The sequence below is a fragment of the Talpa occidentalis genome, unplaced genomic scaffold (assembly GCF_014898055.3).
Source record: "Talpa occidentalis isolate TD23 unplaced genomic scaffold, MPIMG_talOcc4v2.1 talOcc4.16, whole genome shotgun sequence".
Lineage (NCBI taxonomy): Eukaryota > Metazoa > Chordata > Mammalia > Eulipotyphla > Talpidae > Talpa > Talpa occidentalis.
The window spans coordinates 10,950,062-10,965,047 of NW_023601653.1; the positions used below are offsets into that span (position 1 = coordinate 10,950,062).

The window sequence follows — 14,986 nt, forward strand, 5'->3', positions numbered from 1 at the left end:
ATTATTTGCTTTGTTGGTATTGAGCTGTAGGTTTTTTTATTTTTTTAAAGTATTTATTTATGCATATAAGAGCTGGGGTACAGGCCACAGATGCAGGGGGTAAAAGGATTCACTAGAGACAAAGTGGGGAACAGAACAGGCAGATGGACTGAAATACATTGCTGAGGGGAGCAGCGGGCGAGACAAGAGAGGTCTGCTACGGCATGTGGATTGCTCCCTGACCTGGGATTGAACTCGTGCTGCAGAGGCTGCAGATTGCTTCATAGTTGGGTGCTTAGCCCCTTGCACCACCAGGGAGGCCCTGTAGGAGTTTTTTGTATAGTTAGGCTATTCACCTCTAAACAGATACATGATCTGTATGCATATTATTCTCACATTCCTTAGGTGACCTTTTTACTCTGTTGTTTGTTTCCTTTTCTCTTCATTTTTTTAATAGTCTCTGTCTCCCCACAGAACCCCTATACTGCTGGGTTCAGAGCAGAAGCAGAAAACTTGGGCCAACTCTTTAAGCTTGTTTCTGACAGAACAGGTGCACTCACTCAGTGCTGTGACTTTAGCAGATTGCTCTCTGGACCTGTTTCGCCCTCTGTAAAATGAGAATAATAAAGCTTTGTAGGGCTGTCGTGAGGGATAGATGAGAAAGATGAATAGGATGTATGTAATGAAGCTAGTAACTTATTATGGTTGTCATCATAATAATTTAACATTATATTATAACCAAGATATAAAATTTAGAGCAAGAGAATTATGGGAGAAATGATAGCACTGATAAATGAGTATTAAAAGCTAACTTCACTTTCTTCCTAGTTAAAACTTAGGATAGAAAAAGGTCCTCAACAATGATTCAAAATCTAGAAGCAGTAAGAAAAAGGGTCATAAATTTGACTGCAGAGCTTTTACATAAGAAAAATCAGCCTACAAAATGTAAAAAAGCAAATGACAAACCTGAAAGCAAGGTTTTTAACTTACATCACTGGAATGAGCTGATACCAATAACACAACAAGCTTCTAAAAAGTGGAGAAGAAAAAGACCATTAACTCCACAGAAAAATGCCTTAAAGAAATGAACAGACAATTCACACAAACAGAAATGCAGTGATGCTAACACATATAAAAAGATGCTCAAACTCATTTGTATTTTAAATAATGTGAAAAAAATGACTCTGGGAAACCATTCTCATGTATCAGATTGGCAATAATAAAGAATTACAACAAACCTGTTGTTGAATTATAGAGAACCAGGCGCTGCCAAACTCTGATGTCATCACTAATGTGGGAATGCAAAATGATAGTTGCTGCAGAAGGGATAGTCATTATCTAATAAAATTACACACGCATTCACCTTCTAACCAGAAAATCCTAGCCATGCTCTGGGAGGAAAATGCAAAATGACACATACATGGTGGCACTATCTGTGAGCGTAAAAGACTAAAATTGCCGAGATGTCCTTCGATAGGGAGGTGCATTTGTGGTACAAATGAATGAACTAAATAGAACAAAAATAAAGCTTTAGACTATAAAACCAATTTAGTGGTTACTAAAAGGGAAGGTGGGAGGACAGTAAAGGAGCTAAAAGCAGTCCTTTATATGGTGAAGGATAGAATAGGACTTTGAGCGGTGAACTTGATATAGTCTATCAAGATGTTGATTTGTAACCATGTGCACCTGAGGTCTATATAATGCTGCAATAGACTGTTAGGTCTATAAAAATAACTTTACAAAGGAATATGGAACAATTCCAAGAGACTGCTAAACCTGGCAAAAACCTGGTACTGCCAGTCATTCTGTTATCACTACAAGTGACCAACCAGATTTTCAGTGTCCCTAAGGTAATGTATTAGGAAGTACACGGCAACACCTAATAAATTTTCTTGCCAGGAAGAGAGAGAGAGAGAGAGAGAGAGAAAGAGAGAGAGAGAGAGAAACCTTTTCTAAATCAAGTCCCTAGTTCTACAAGAAGTGTTTTACAAGAAATATGATGAATGGTGGAATAGAAGAATCTGCTCAAAGAAGCAATCAGCCCAATCTAGAATGTGGGAAATCCTGTAGAATAAATATCTGTTTGATTCTGTATTATTTTGCAGGGGAAAGTGATAAGGAAAGATGAACTGTCTTAAAATTGAAGATACTTAAAATGCATGTAAATATAAGAAATTTGGTTGACTTGCATGCATAGTGTAGTTATTACAATGGGCAAACCCTCATCATGAGAGAATTGATGCTGATTGAATGTTACAATGAAACTTTCAAGAAAACGGAGATGAGAGTGTCATCCAAAAGTTAAAATGTGAAATTAGGAACCTAGGCCATGGTGAAGAACAGACTATATTAATAGACTATGTTAAGTTCACCACTCAAGGGAATGGAATTATTCTACTTGGTTTAGGCCAATTGTGGCCCGCCCTGTAACTGGGAGTGGGTAGGTCCATCACATCCAGAAGGCAGAGCAGAAACAGGGTGAATTTAGAGATACCAGCAATACCTGGGGTTTATTATTTTGAGGTTTTCCTAAAATATAAATTTTATTCTCTCAGACTCATTTTTTATCTTTAGCAGACTAATCAGACTGATTATTGATGCTGGTTACTTTTCAAATTGCTATTACCTGGTGCCCAGGCCCTTAGGAACAATTATCTGCTTAATTTAATTACCCAATTTTGCAAATCAAAACTATTTTATCTCTAGAGACATGTATATTTAATGCTGAAAATTATGTGTAATTATATTGAAATAATTTTTTTTTGGTTAGGCTCTTAATTAGTCTATTTTAATCCCATGGATAGAATCTAACACTTGTATCAAAAACATGCTTTTTATTTTCTAGCAAGGTAAGTTTGTCACTTGGTGTAGGGATGGGGGGAGGGGGCATGAAGCTGGATTTTACTTATAATAGCCTGAAATTGCCCTGGTAAACTGCAGTTACCTTAATTCTCTGCCCAAGTACAGGAGTTAAAAAAAAATTTTTCTAATGGCTGAATTTTGTATATAGTGCAAAGCATCATTTCTTCTCCAAAGTCTCTAGGATCTGTATTAAATCCTGCTCAAAATCAATGAGTCAGAAACAAAGTATTTTAATAAAGGATAAAAATGTGCACAGAGATGGTGTGGGGCCATTCCATTTTATGTGATTTATAGGTTTCTGATCAAAAGTTTAATTTTCATTTTAATCTATTTTAGTTATTTTCATGTCCTTATAATTCTTTTCCTTGGTAGGTTTCCAGGATCTTTCTTTAATCCTTCCCTCTCTTCCCCAAACCTCACAATATTTTTTGAATAATTAGAGAGCGAATTACTAAGGGGATTAGGCCCTTGTCAGTGAGTCTGGAGGCACATGCTGGGTGACCTTGTCTCATTTGCTGGTGATGTTCCCTTTGATCACTTGGCTAACGGGGTGTGCCATATTTCTGCACTAGAAAATTGTTCATCTCTTTTGAGTGAACTAGGACATGTGGTATATATACACACAGTGGAATACTATACAGCTATAAAAAAGATGAACTCTAGCAATTTGTGACAACATGGATGGCGCTGGAGAGGATTTTGCTAAGCAAAACAAACCAGGAGGAGAAAGACAAATACTGAATAGTGTCACTTATATGTGGAATATAGAGAAACAAAACAAAGAGTCAGATAAAGCCAAACCAATAACAAACCCTACAAGTCTGACTATAGAACTGAGGCTAGCAGAGGAGGAGGGAGAATAAAGAACTGTGGGTGGAGGGTTAAGTGTGTTTGGATGGTGAGTGTGGTGTGGTAACAACACCTGAAGTAGGAGAACCTTTACCTCTAAAGCACAATGTTGTAAAGCAGTTAACTCAGTTAAAAAAAAGAGAGAGAAAGAAAATTGAAAAAAATTACTCATCTCTTTATAATTAACAAGTATTTGTGGGGGGATATATAAATGTATTGTCTTGTTAAACTTTCTTTTTATAATTTAATTTAATTTTATATATTTTTTACATCATTTTTCATTTTTTGCACAATGTGTGCATTTTCATCTTGGTTATAGTCCCCATATAATCCCCCTCCTTATTTTGACCCTAATCCCTCCTTCCCTGCCTGCCGCCCCCCACTCCATAGTGTGTCTCTGGTTTACAGTTGCTTGTTGATTTTGATTTTTACTTTATTATAATTAGTCTTTTTCATGGTCCCTTATTTAGGTTTTCTAAATTCCTGCTATGAGTGAGACCATCCAGTATTTTTCTTTTTCTTTCTGGCTTACTGCACTGAGCATGATCCCTTCCAGCTCCATCCATGTTGCTGCAAATTGCATGAGTTTATCTTTTTTGATTGCTGTCTTGTTAAACTTTCATTCCTTAATTTTAGTATCTATTGATGATACACTCAGTCTTTCATTTATATTCTATGTATTAGTTGTCATTCTACTGTGAGAAGAAACATTCTTCCATTTATTTGTTCATTTATGACTATCAGTTTTGACTCAGATTTTTATTCTACTTAATGGATTTTAATCAATCAGTCTCATAATTGATGTTGATGCTAATTTCATCCCAGTGGGAGCCCTTTTTATCTGCAAATCCCTCCTTTTTATGTATCCCCCATCATTCTTTGAGGATTTCCTTAATTTCTAGTCCAACAAATTATTTTCAGTTCACTTTACACTTTGCCCCAGCCTTGGAATTAGCCTTTTCTCTAAGGAGCCCTTGCTCCTTTTTATGTTGAGAATATGGAGAAAGTAAAATCTGGATGCTAGGTGTGCTAACTGCTACTGATGTGTCTTAGTTTTTTTCCCTTTTCATTACAAAGGTAAAGAAAATACACCCTCATCGCCTCATATATCTGTATTTATTTTTATATGTATTTTTATTTTAAAATGTCAATAAGAAAACTGTACCAGTGTGCTGGAGCCAGATTGAGCCAGCTCACAAGGGCTGATTATGAAATAATTGTAATTTTGTGAGCTTGTTGTAGCTTGAAATCATCCACAGGAGTATTTATACCACAGCAATTGGAAATGCTATAAATCAAGTTGTTTTTTTCCCAGAGTCATTTCTATTATCCTCCGTATATTTATTCAGAATACTCAGAAACTAGTTTTAGAAGTACACACACATAACACCATGAAAAGCAAATAGGTCAATATTTGTTGACAATTTCCTTTTTTTATAGGTCAAACTTACATACAGTAAATTGTACAAATCATAAGTCTACACTTTAATACATTTTGACAAATATGTGTACACATTTAACACACAAGTCTATCAAGTTACAACATATTTCTGATACTCCAGAAAGTCTTCTTTCTGGAATCAATCTCCCCTCCTCCACCCAATTAACAGTAATCACCTCTCCTTCTTTGCATCTCCCTCCCCTTTTTCGGTTCTTCAACATCCTGGAGGGGTCCTGGTGCTATACAACCAGGAAGGGTCTGAGTGTTGCTAAGAGCTTGTATCAGTCTTTATTGTTTTTACGAGAGAGGTTAATCCCAGACTCTCTATTCCGCCATGTTATCCGTGGCTTCATTGTTTTTACTATTGATAGATTTGGTCTGTTCTAGAACTTCATGTGAGTAGGCTTTCCCCCTCCCAAGAGTCAGGAGTCCTTGTCCTGACTCTTGCAACCTATGAATATATTATAGGGCAAATGGAAATGAAGTCTGTGAATTAACTGACTTTAAAATAGGGAGATAATCCAGGATTATCTGGGTAGACTCAAGGTACTCAGGGTCCTTGAAAGTGGAAGAGGGAGGCAAAACAGAGTCAAGGAGATGTGAAGAAAGGAAGAGGGGCCAGCCATGCCACACAGCTTTATTTAAGATAGAGGAAGGGATCAAAAGCCAAAGACTGTGGGTTTCCTGTAAAGCTGGGGGGGAAAAAAATCTCTCCATAGAACATCCCGAGTGAATGCAGCCCAGCTGATGCCTTCATTTTTTTCAGTGAGACTCCTATTGGACTTCTCACCTACGGAACTGAGATGATGATAAAGAGGATGATAGAGTTACGTAAACTAAAAAAAAAAAAAAAGAAAAGAACTGAGATGATGAATGTTTTTGTTTAAAGTCACTAAAATATGTGGTAATTTGTTAGGGCAGCAGTGGAAAACTAATACACATGGACTCATTTATTTATTTTTTTTCTGACGTTGTCTCTCAGCATAAAGTCAATGACATGCATCCATTTTGTTTCATAGATCCATTTATTTCATTTTATTGTTGAACTGTATTTTATTGTATAAACATAGCAAAATTAGGTTTTCCATTTTTGTATTGTTGAACTTTTGGATTATTTTCAGTTTTGAATTACTATAATCAAGTTGTTGTGAATAGCATTATAGTCTTATATAGTCTTTGGAGGGATATGAAAGCATTCATTTATGGGAATGGCTGTAAATACTGGGTTTGCCCGCTTCTTAAGCCATATGGTGTCAGCAAGACCACAGTGTCACTGCAGAAAAACAGTCAACAGGCAGATATCTCTGAAAAATACCTTAGCCAATACTGGAATCCCAGTATTGCCAAAAGCTTGTCTCCCAATAAAAATCCAACAAGATCAAATTAAAGAAGCTAGAACAATGCAACAGACAGCTACATTTTCAACTAAACCAGAACAGAATATCAAAGTGCTAACAGTGTCAGCAGCACAAAGAGTAAAAGAAGGAGAATTGAAATGTATCCAGTCAATCATTTTGAGCAGAGAATGACTCAGTTTCCACTCAGGGCTTACAACATGTGCTGGCCTCAGATAGAAAGGCTGCTGACCACCTGCTAGGGACAGAGCATGATAAGGAAACCTTTGCACTGTGGTAATTTCAAGGGAAATACGTGAAATATCTCTGGTTATGGTGGGGAAAGAGGAGAGACTTCTAAGACCACCTGGTGGGTATGAACCTGGGAAGGTTTATGGGGGACTGGAGTGTCCTAGATCAGGAGAACAGCAAATTTGGGGTGCAGGTGCAGAGGCAGGAACACGTGGGCACAGTAGAGGAAGCACAAAGTCCTGATAAGGACAGTAGACTTCCGCTTTCTCAGAGACACATTCTAAAGATACCACAGACAGGTTTGTGGAGGGGAATGCAATGGGAACCAACCAACAAGGTGCTCCAAAAAAGAAATACAAACTTCTTACTAAAATTCTTCCAGTTCCTCAGCCCTCCTCCTTGCTCTTTTTTGCGTAAGGCATTCCCTTTATCTGGTTTACTCACTTCTTCCTTTGCCAGGCCTCCTCTTACAATTTCTCTTAGCATTATAAGCATATTGATCCTGTAGATTTTAGCCTAAATATTAACTTCCTCTTAAGAAGTTTCCCCTGACCCCCAAGTCTCTTTTGCCCCCAAACTTTGGAAGGTGACTGTGCTTTGTAAAACTCAGACTTTCCCTTCCGTAGCTCCAGACGCTGTGGTGTTCAGTTGTCTGTCTGGTTTGCTGGACAATGCAGCGTTACACTCCGAAGTATTCTTATACCCACTTGACAGCTGTGGAATGTGAGGCGGAGAGTAGAGGTCCTGAGTTTTTCTGTGCATTGTGCTGACCTTGGAGAGCTGTTGTGAGGACTGAACCAATGAGGAGTTCACCCAGACCAGGCTTAGAATAGCAACTGTCTGTGGGCCATATCCTAACTATCTCCTGACTTTCTTCTCAACATCTTTCCCATCTCAGCCAATGGCAACGCCCTTCTTCAAATTGCTTAAGCCAAAAATACTTTGGAGGCATCCTTAACACTTCTCTCTCTGTCTCTCTCTCACAACCCCCATTCAATTCTTTAGCAAATCTTGTGTGTCAGCTCTACTCTCCAACAATTGTATTCAGAGTCCAGCCCCTTCTCAGCACTGTCTCCATACACACCCTGGTCTGCACCCCCATGCCTCTCTCATGGATTCTAGAAGCCTGTGAGGCACAGGTCCTCCTGCATCCACTATGCCCCTCTCAGCTGGGGGCAGGCATTTCCATGGAAACTGAAGTCAGAGTGGGTTAATCTGCCTAAATCCTGTCTCACTCATAGAGAGACTCCAAGTTAGAGGCCCCATCATTGGCCTCCAAGATGTAGGATCTGCTTCCAGCTTTTCTCTGATTGCAAATACTTCCTCTGTCCACTAGATTGCATTATTCCAGCCACATAGGGCAACTTGCTGTCTCCTGCATACAACAAACTTCTGCCTCAGGACCTTTTTGTTTGCCGCACTTCCCCCAGATAGCATAGCAAGCCCCCCACTCCTTCCTCCTCAAATCAGGAAACCTTCCCTGGGTCACCTTCTAGAAAACAGTCTCCCTTTCTCCTTACAGTCCTTCTATCCACACACCCTCTCCCCAAACTTGCTATGCCTTGTTTTATTGGTCTTTATTGCAGGTGTCACCATATGGGATATACATCTATTTATGTACATACACACATGAATGTCAATTTGCTTGTTATTTATTTATTGTATTTCCCCACTTGAACATAAATTCTTCAAGGTAGGCATCAGTTTATTTTGTTCACACCTATATTCTCAGAACACAGAACAGAGAAAGCATGGCAGTTATAAAATGCTCAACAAATATAAACGGATGAATATTATTATCTGGCACACAGTAGGACCACTATAACTACTTGTCAAATGAATGAACAAATGAGTGGTCTAGAGATTCCCAAGAAGGGCACTGATAATGGGGAGTTGAGGGGGAACAAAATTGGGGCATTATCCACAAGTATTTGCCGCACAGGCTATGTGTCCTCCCAATCATTTTTTCTTTACCAATGTTTTATGGTTTGTGGCACTAACTACTTAAGTGGTCCACACTGTGGTTCTTAAACCTCAGTGTTCACCAGGATGACCCACAGAGATTCTGATTAATTGGTCTTATTTAATAGCAAACTTAAGTAATAGCAAAATTACTTAAATTTAACCTTTAGTTTATTTAAATAAACTAACCTTTAGTTTATATAAATAAAAAAATGGGATTATAATACCATTTCCTCTAGAGTATAAGGATTAGGTAAAAAAAAAAAATCTCTGCACAGTGTCTTGCACATAACAAGCATTAAGATCCCTTTGCTCATTTTCTTTCATGTTTAGAGGTTAATTCTTACAAAGAAGTCATATTCCTTGCACTTTTCAAGTTTTAGTTTTGATTTATTCTTTCTTTCGTCCAAATCTCTTCTTTGAGTTCCAGGCTTCTTTTCCCCATGTACAGCATCTTCACTTAAACATCTCATAAAGATGCTAAATTCTAGCTAAATCTTCCCCGTCAGATCCCCTTGATCAGATCCCCCTTCTCAGGGAATGGGGTATGTTCAAGCTCAAACCTCAGAGTCATTTTCTTGACTTCCCACAAGGAAAGAACGAGCCCTTACAGGTCTCACCGTGATCTACTTCCTCCATCTCCCACCTTCCCCGCCTGCACACTGGTCTCCACACATCCTCTGTTGTTTCTGTGACGTTCATTCTCCACACGGCAGACACAACAGTCTGGTCATGTCCAGCTGGACCATCCACAGCCTTTCAGTAGCTTCCTTTTGACTTTGGGGTGAAGTCCCCATCCCCAGTGTGACCTTCAAGGCTGCTGGCCACCTCTGCTGCAGAACCGCCCGCCCACCTCACTGTGGCTTTTCCCAAGACCTTAAGAGCTGGAGTCCCTTTTCACACAAGGGCTTTCCAACTGCACTTTCTCAGGTTCCCAGGGTGCTTGCCCCCCCCCCACCTCTTTCCCTTTGTGATCCGGCCTATATCTCTATTCTTCAAGGCTAAGATTAAATGTCACTTTCTCAAAGAGATCTTTTGTACCTTCTACAGCAGACAGGTCCCTTTGTTACACATTCTCAGAACACCCAGCCTTCTTTCCAGCGATCGTTCCAACAGTGATTAACACATATCCTCAGTTGAACGCAACTTGCATCACATTTTAAGTTTCGAGAAGGTGAAGTTGTAACACGATCGCTGTTGCTTTGCACACAAGAGGACCTGACTTCTCAAAAGGGGGCACCTCTCTACCCATTGCACCTTGGGGCATATATTCAGGTTTGAAATTGAATTTAAATTTGGATTCCAACTTGAGGCTTAAAATAGCTCCTAAGAATATGCAATATTGAGTATAGAGAGAATGAAGACCACTGAGAGGAGGAAGGATGCCACCAAGTGCCAACTAATGAAATTTAGGGCAGTAGAAATCATCAGCGCTCTCGGGGGGGGGGGGGAAGTGATAGTATTTTCAAAACTGGGATAGGATTATCTTTCCTACACATATTTGTCAAAAACACCTTAAAAGAGTACATGACACAGAGGAAGAACATTTGCTGGATGAACTTCTAGCCAACTTTCAAGAGCAGCTAATTACCTTTCAGAGATATGTAATTAAAAACACTAAGAACAAAAACCACTTGGAAATACACTTAAAACACTCTGCTTTTCCATATTACACTTTTTTAAAAAAAGACTTATTTATTTATTTATACAAGCACTGGATACAGTCAGAAGCACAGGAGGGTAAGAGGATTCACCAGAGACAGAGCAGGGAACAGAACAGGCAGACCAATGAAACACACTGCTGAGGGGAGCAGCGGCCAACAGGAGAGGTCTGCCTCGCCATGTGGGTTTCTCTCTGGCCAGCTGGGGATTGAACTCGTGCTGCAGAGGCTGTGGATTGTTTCATAGTGCGGTGCTTAACCCCTTGCGCCACCAGGAAGGCCTGCTTTGGTGTCCTTTAGCACCTGAAAAGCCACTGGTGTGACTTGGAGTTGGTGGAATCTTGGAAGAAAAGTGTGTTCCAACCATGTACTTTTTTTTTCATTTTTTTATTTTATATATATTTTTACGTCATTTTTCATTTTTGCACAATGTATGCATTTTCTTCTTGGTTATAGTCCCCATACAATTCCCACCCCCCTTGTTTTGATCCTACTCCCTCCTCCCGCCCTGTAGTGTGTCTCTGGTTTATAGTTGCTTCTCGATTTTGATTTTTACTTTATTATATTAAAAATGGTAGTCTGTCCCTCTATCAAAGTAAGTGCCTGAGGACTGAATCCTTTGTTTTCTTCACTGGAAGAGCTCTCCTACATAGCCTATTACCTGAATATATAAAGGGTGCGCATTTGTTCCATAAGTGAGTTACTGGTTGTGTTAGGGGGAAAAGGATGTCCTAAAGCTAATTCCATACAGGCTTTGTGGACTCCACCCCCACCCCAGGCCAAAGCCAAAGACACTGGGAACTCCAAATCCCATCACCACCAAAGGGAAGGTGGCTGGGACCTGAGGGTGGGGTTAAGCAGCCAGGTTGGTATAAAGCCAGACACGTGGGCTTTGGAGGGGTCCCCCATTTTGGCTCTCCGCCAGCTCGCAGCCTCCGGCCAGCTCTGAGAGTGTCTTTGGGTTTCCGGGTCGGGGGATCGTGTAGGACGCATTAAAGACTTTGTTTCCCTATTTTCTTCCTGAGTTGTACATTTTCCTTATTTCCTTTTCCCTTGTAAATAAACCTTTTATGAACCTTTTGTGTGTGCTTGCAGTGGAGTATTCATAAGTCCCTTGTAAGCGCGCGGGTGAGGACCCACAGCCAGGAACCCGTTCAATATCGGGGCTGCCCTATAACAGCTGTACACTGGGGATTTCGGCTCGTTTCTACCAAGGTGTAAGAAAGAACAAGCGTGGGCAAATTTGCAAAGCCTGGCATCCCAGACAGCACCACAGCGCCCATGCATTCTCCTGCCACACCCCCCTCCCCCTGGGAGGGTGCCAGAAGCTGCCCTGAACCCCCTCCCTGTGGCGATCCACGCCCTTCCCACACAGTTCCCTGGGCGCGCTCTGCGCCAAGCGGGCACGGAGTTACACAGGGCTTGGTTCTAATCCCAGGCTGCAGAGGGCAACAAGCACCCAGCCAGGAGGAGGCCCCTGGTCTGGGAACAGAAATCATGACTCATAGATTTGGGGGTTCGGACCCAGACGCAGCGGGAGAAGGGGATGCGCGCGGGTCGCCGGGGCTGGCGGGGGCTGTCAGGGAGGCCGCGGCTCTTCTCCCCCGGGTAGGCCCCCGGGAAGCCCCCCTCTCCCGGCACGCGGGCCGGCGGCCGCCGAGGGTCCGGGAGGGGCGGCGCTCGCGCTCCAGGTCGCCGCCCCCGCGGCCACATCAGCAGCTCGGGCTGCCCGCGGGCGCGCGCGGTGCGCCTGCGCGGGGCGGGGTGGGCCGGGCCGGGCGGGCCGGGCCGGGGCGGGGCGGCGGGAGCGGCGGGACCGCGGGCGCCGCTCGGGGCTGTCAGCGCGGGGCCGCGACGGCGCGACGAGGCGCGGGGCAGGACGGAGCCGCGGCCCCGGGCGCCAGGTGAACGTGGCTCCGCGCCCGGCCCGGGCGTTCCAGGGGGATGAGCGCGCGCCGCGCCGCGCAGGTGATCCTGGCAGGTGACGCGGCCGCGGCCGGGCGCGCAGCATCGCGGGGACCCGAGGGAGGGCGCGGCCGGGCCGGGGGCGCCGTGCGCCGGGGCCCGCCCGAGCCGCCGTGCCCGCCCCGGCCCGCGGGCAGCGCCCGAGCTTGGCCCGCCTGGGGCGCGAGGCAGGCGGACTTCCGGGCGCGGCCGCGGGCCCCGGGCGCCCCCCTGGCCCCCCTGGCCCCCCGGCCCCCTGGCCCCCCTGGCCCCACTGGCCCGGACGCGGGGGGCGCCCCAGGGGTGGGAGGCGGGGAGCTGGGGTGGGGGTCTGGCGAGGCGGGCTCGGGCGCACCCCACAGACAGCCCTTCCGGGCTCGGCCGTGGCTCGGGGTCACCGTGTGCTGCCTTTCTGTATGTGGGGGGTATCTGTATTAAAACCCTCAAGCGTTGAGTGACCCCAGGGGAGTCCATAGGCGAGTGTGTGATAGGGATGACGTCTGTCTGTGTGGAAGTGCGTGTTTGCATATGGATCTGTCACGTCTTACCTGGAGATGTCATCTCTGCAAAGGAACAGTTTTGTTATATTTCAGACACCCTAAAATCCAGCCTTTGCAAGCGTGGCTTTCAGTATTTTCTCAAAGTTTGGCAGCTGGCACCACTAGCTAGGACTTGCTCATCACTCCATGAAATGAAACCCTCTGCCCTCTAGCAGGGTTCTGGCTGGCATTGCCCCCTTATCCTGACCTCAGGCAACGGCTCGTCTTTCTGTCTCTCTGGGTTTGCCTGTTCTGGAAATTTCATGTAATGGAATCATATAGTTTGTGGCTTTTTATGCCTGACTTCTTTAACATGACTTAATGTTTTGAAGATTCAGGCGTGCTGTAGCATGTTGTCAGTATTTGATTTCTTTTTGATGACTTGCTAATATTCCTTTATATGGGCGTACCATTGACTATTATGAATCTGTGAACGGCTGTGAACATCTATGTACAAGTTTTTATGTGGGCCTTTGTTTTCATTTCTCTTGTGTTTAAATATTTGAGGAGCTATTAAACTTTTCAAAGTAACTGCACCATTTAACATTTCCACCACAGTGTATGTAGGTTTCACATTCTTGTGATCTTCATTGACACTTGTTATTGGCTGCTGGCTAAGTGTCTATTAAAGCCATCCTAGTAAGTGGAAGTGGTATTGATATGCTTTTATCTAATCATCATGTTGAGTTATCTTTTCATTTTTTTTTTTTTTCCTTTTTGGCTATTTGTATGTCTTCTTTGGAGAAATGACCATTCGTATACTTTACCCATATTTTAATTGGGTGGTTTTTTATTGTTGAATTCTATTATTTGATTATAGAAAAAATATTCTAGGTTTGGGGGATAGCACTGACTAAAAACATCAATCACTGTGATACCAGGCAATATAATACTTCTACTTGGGGAAAATTGAATATGTGACTTTTATGTTGTTCTGTGGACCCTACCTATCTTTTTCCTGCATTCCCTTTTCTGGTTATCTCGAAAAAAGCCACAAAAGGTGTTTTCATGAATAGAATCAAGAAAGGCCACACACAGTTGGATTTTCATATATTTGGTGCTTGTTTTGAAAAGCTCCAGTTATCACTGCAATTACAAATTATTTATTTTGGAGGCTAGCTAAACAGATTGATTTAAAAAAAAGGTGAAAGCAAATTACTCAAGTATAATTTCATCTATTTGACTTCTCTGGCAAAGTGGGAGATGTTATTTCTCTAAGTTTGTGTAGTCTTAATTACAATATATACAATATATTCTTATTTTTGATGGTTCTGAAATTAAGAGCCACTTAGAGCTAGCTGACTGCATGCTGCTATCCTTATTTCATGGTAAATTTCTGAGTGCGTATAGACTCAGTGATAGCCTCAGGCCTTCATAGCAAAAATCTTGAAAATGACACAACTTGAGAATATGCTTTTATTTTGTTTTAGCTTATGGAATGATTATCAAACATATTGAAAATATAACCTATCAACCTTACTCCATAAAGGTACAAATCAGTACCTACAGATGCTTTCCAGTTGGTCTTCTCCATCCCTTAGACAGAGTACAACTTATTATAGACACAGCAGGGAGTCAGCACCTATGGGACCAGCAGGGAGCTGACACTTATAGACCAAGCAGGAAGCTGGCACCTATAAGACCCATTAGGGAGCCAGCACCTATAGCTCACAGCAGGGGCCTGGCACCTATAGACCCAGCAGGGAGCCGGCACCTATTGTGCCTAGCAGGAAGACTACACATTTAGGGCTCAGCAGAGACCGTGCACTTACAGTGCCCAGCAGAATATCGAAACCTATAGAACCCAGCAGAGCGTGGGAACCTATAGGGCCAGCAAGAAGCCTGCACATTTTAGGCTCAGTAGGTAGTCCATATTAGAGAACAAAGAGGGAGCCAGTAAGTATCGGGTTCAGCTGAAGCCAGCACCTAAAAAACCCAGAAGATAGCACAATTGTGGTCTACCACGGAGCTGGCAATTATGGGGCTCAGCAGGGAGCTTCTAACTGTAGCTCTCGGCAGGTAGGCGGCACCTATAGAGCCCAGCAGGTAGCCAACACCTATAGCTCTCAGCAGGGTGACAGCAACTTTAGGGCTCAGCAGAGACTGTGCTATTACAATGCTCAGCAGACAGCCTGTGATTATAGTGCCCTGAGGGCATGCCCT

At 42.9% G+C, this 14,986-nt stretch overlaps 1 protein-coding gene across 1 annotated transcript in view; it reads left to right on the forward strand.

Moving 5' to 3' along the window:
* Positions 1–12,286: 12,286 nt before the first annotated feature.
* SLC41A2 (solute carrier family 41 member 2) overlaps positions 12,287–14,986 on the forward strand; it is a 75,219-nt gene continuing 72,519 nt past the window's right edge. Inside the window, exon 1 of the mRNA XM_054696091.1 lies at positions 12,287–12,308. The gene's annotated coding sequence lies outside the window, so the exon portion shown is untranslated. The remainder of the gene's footprint in view (positions 12,309–14,986) is intronic.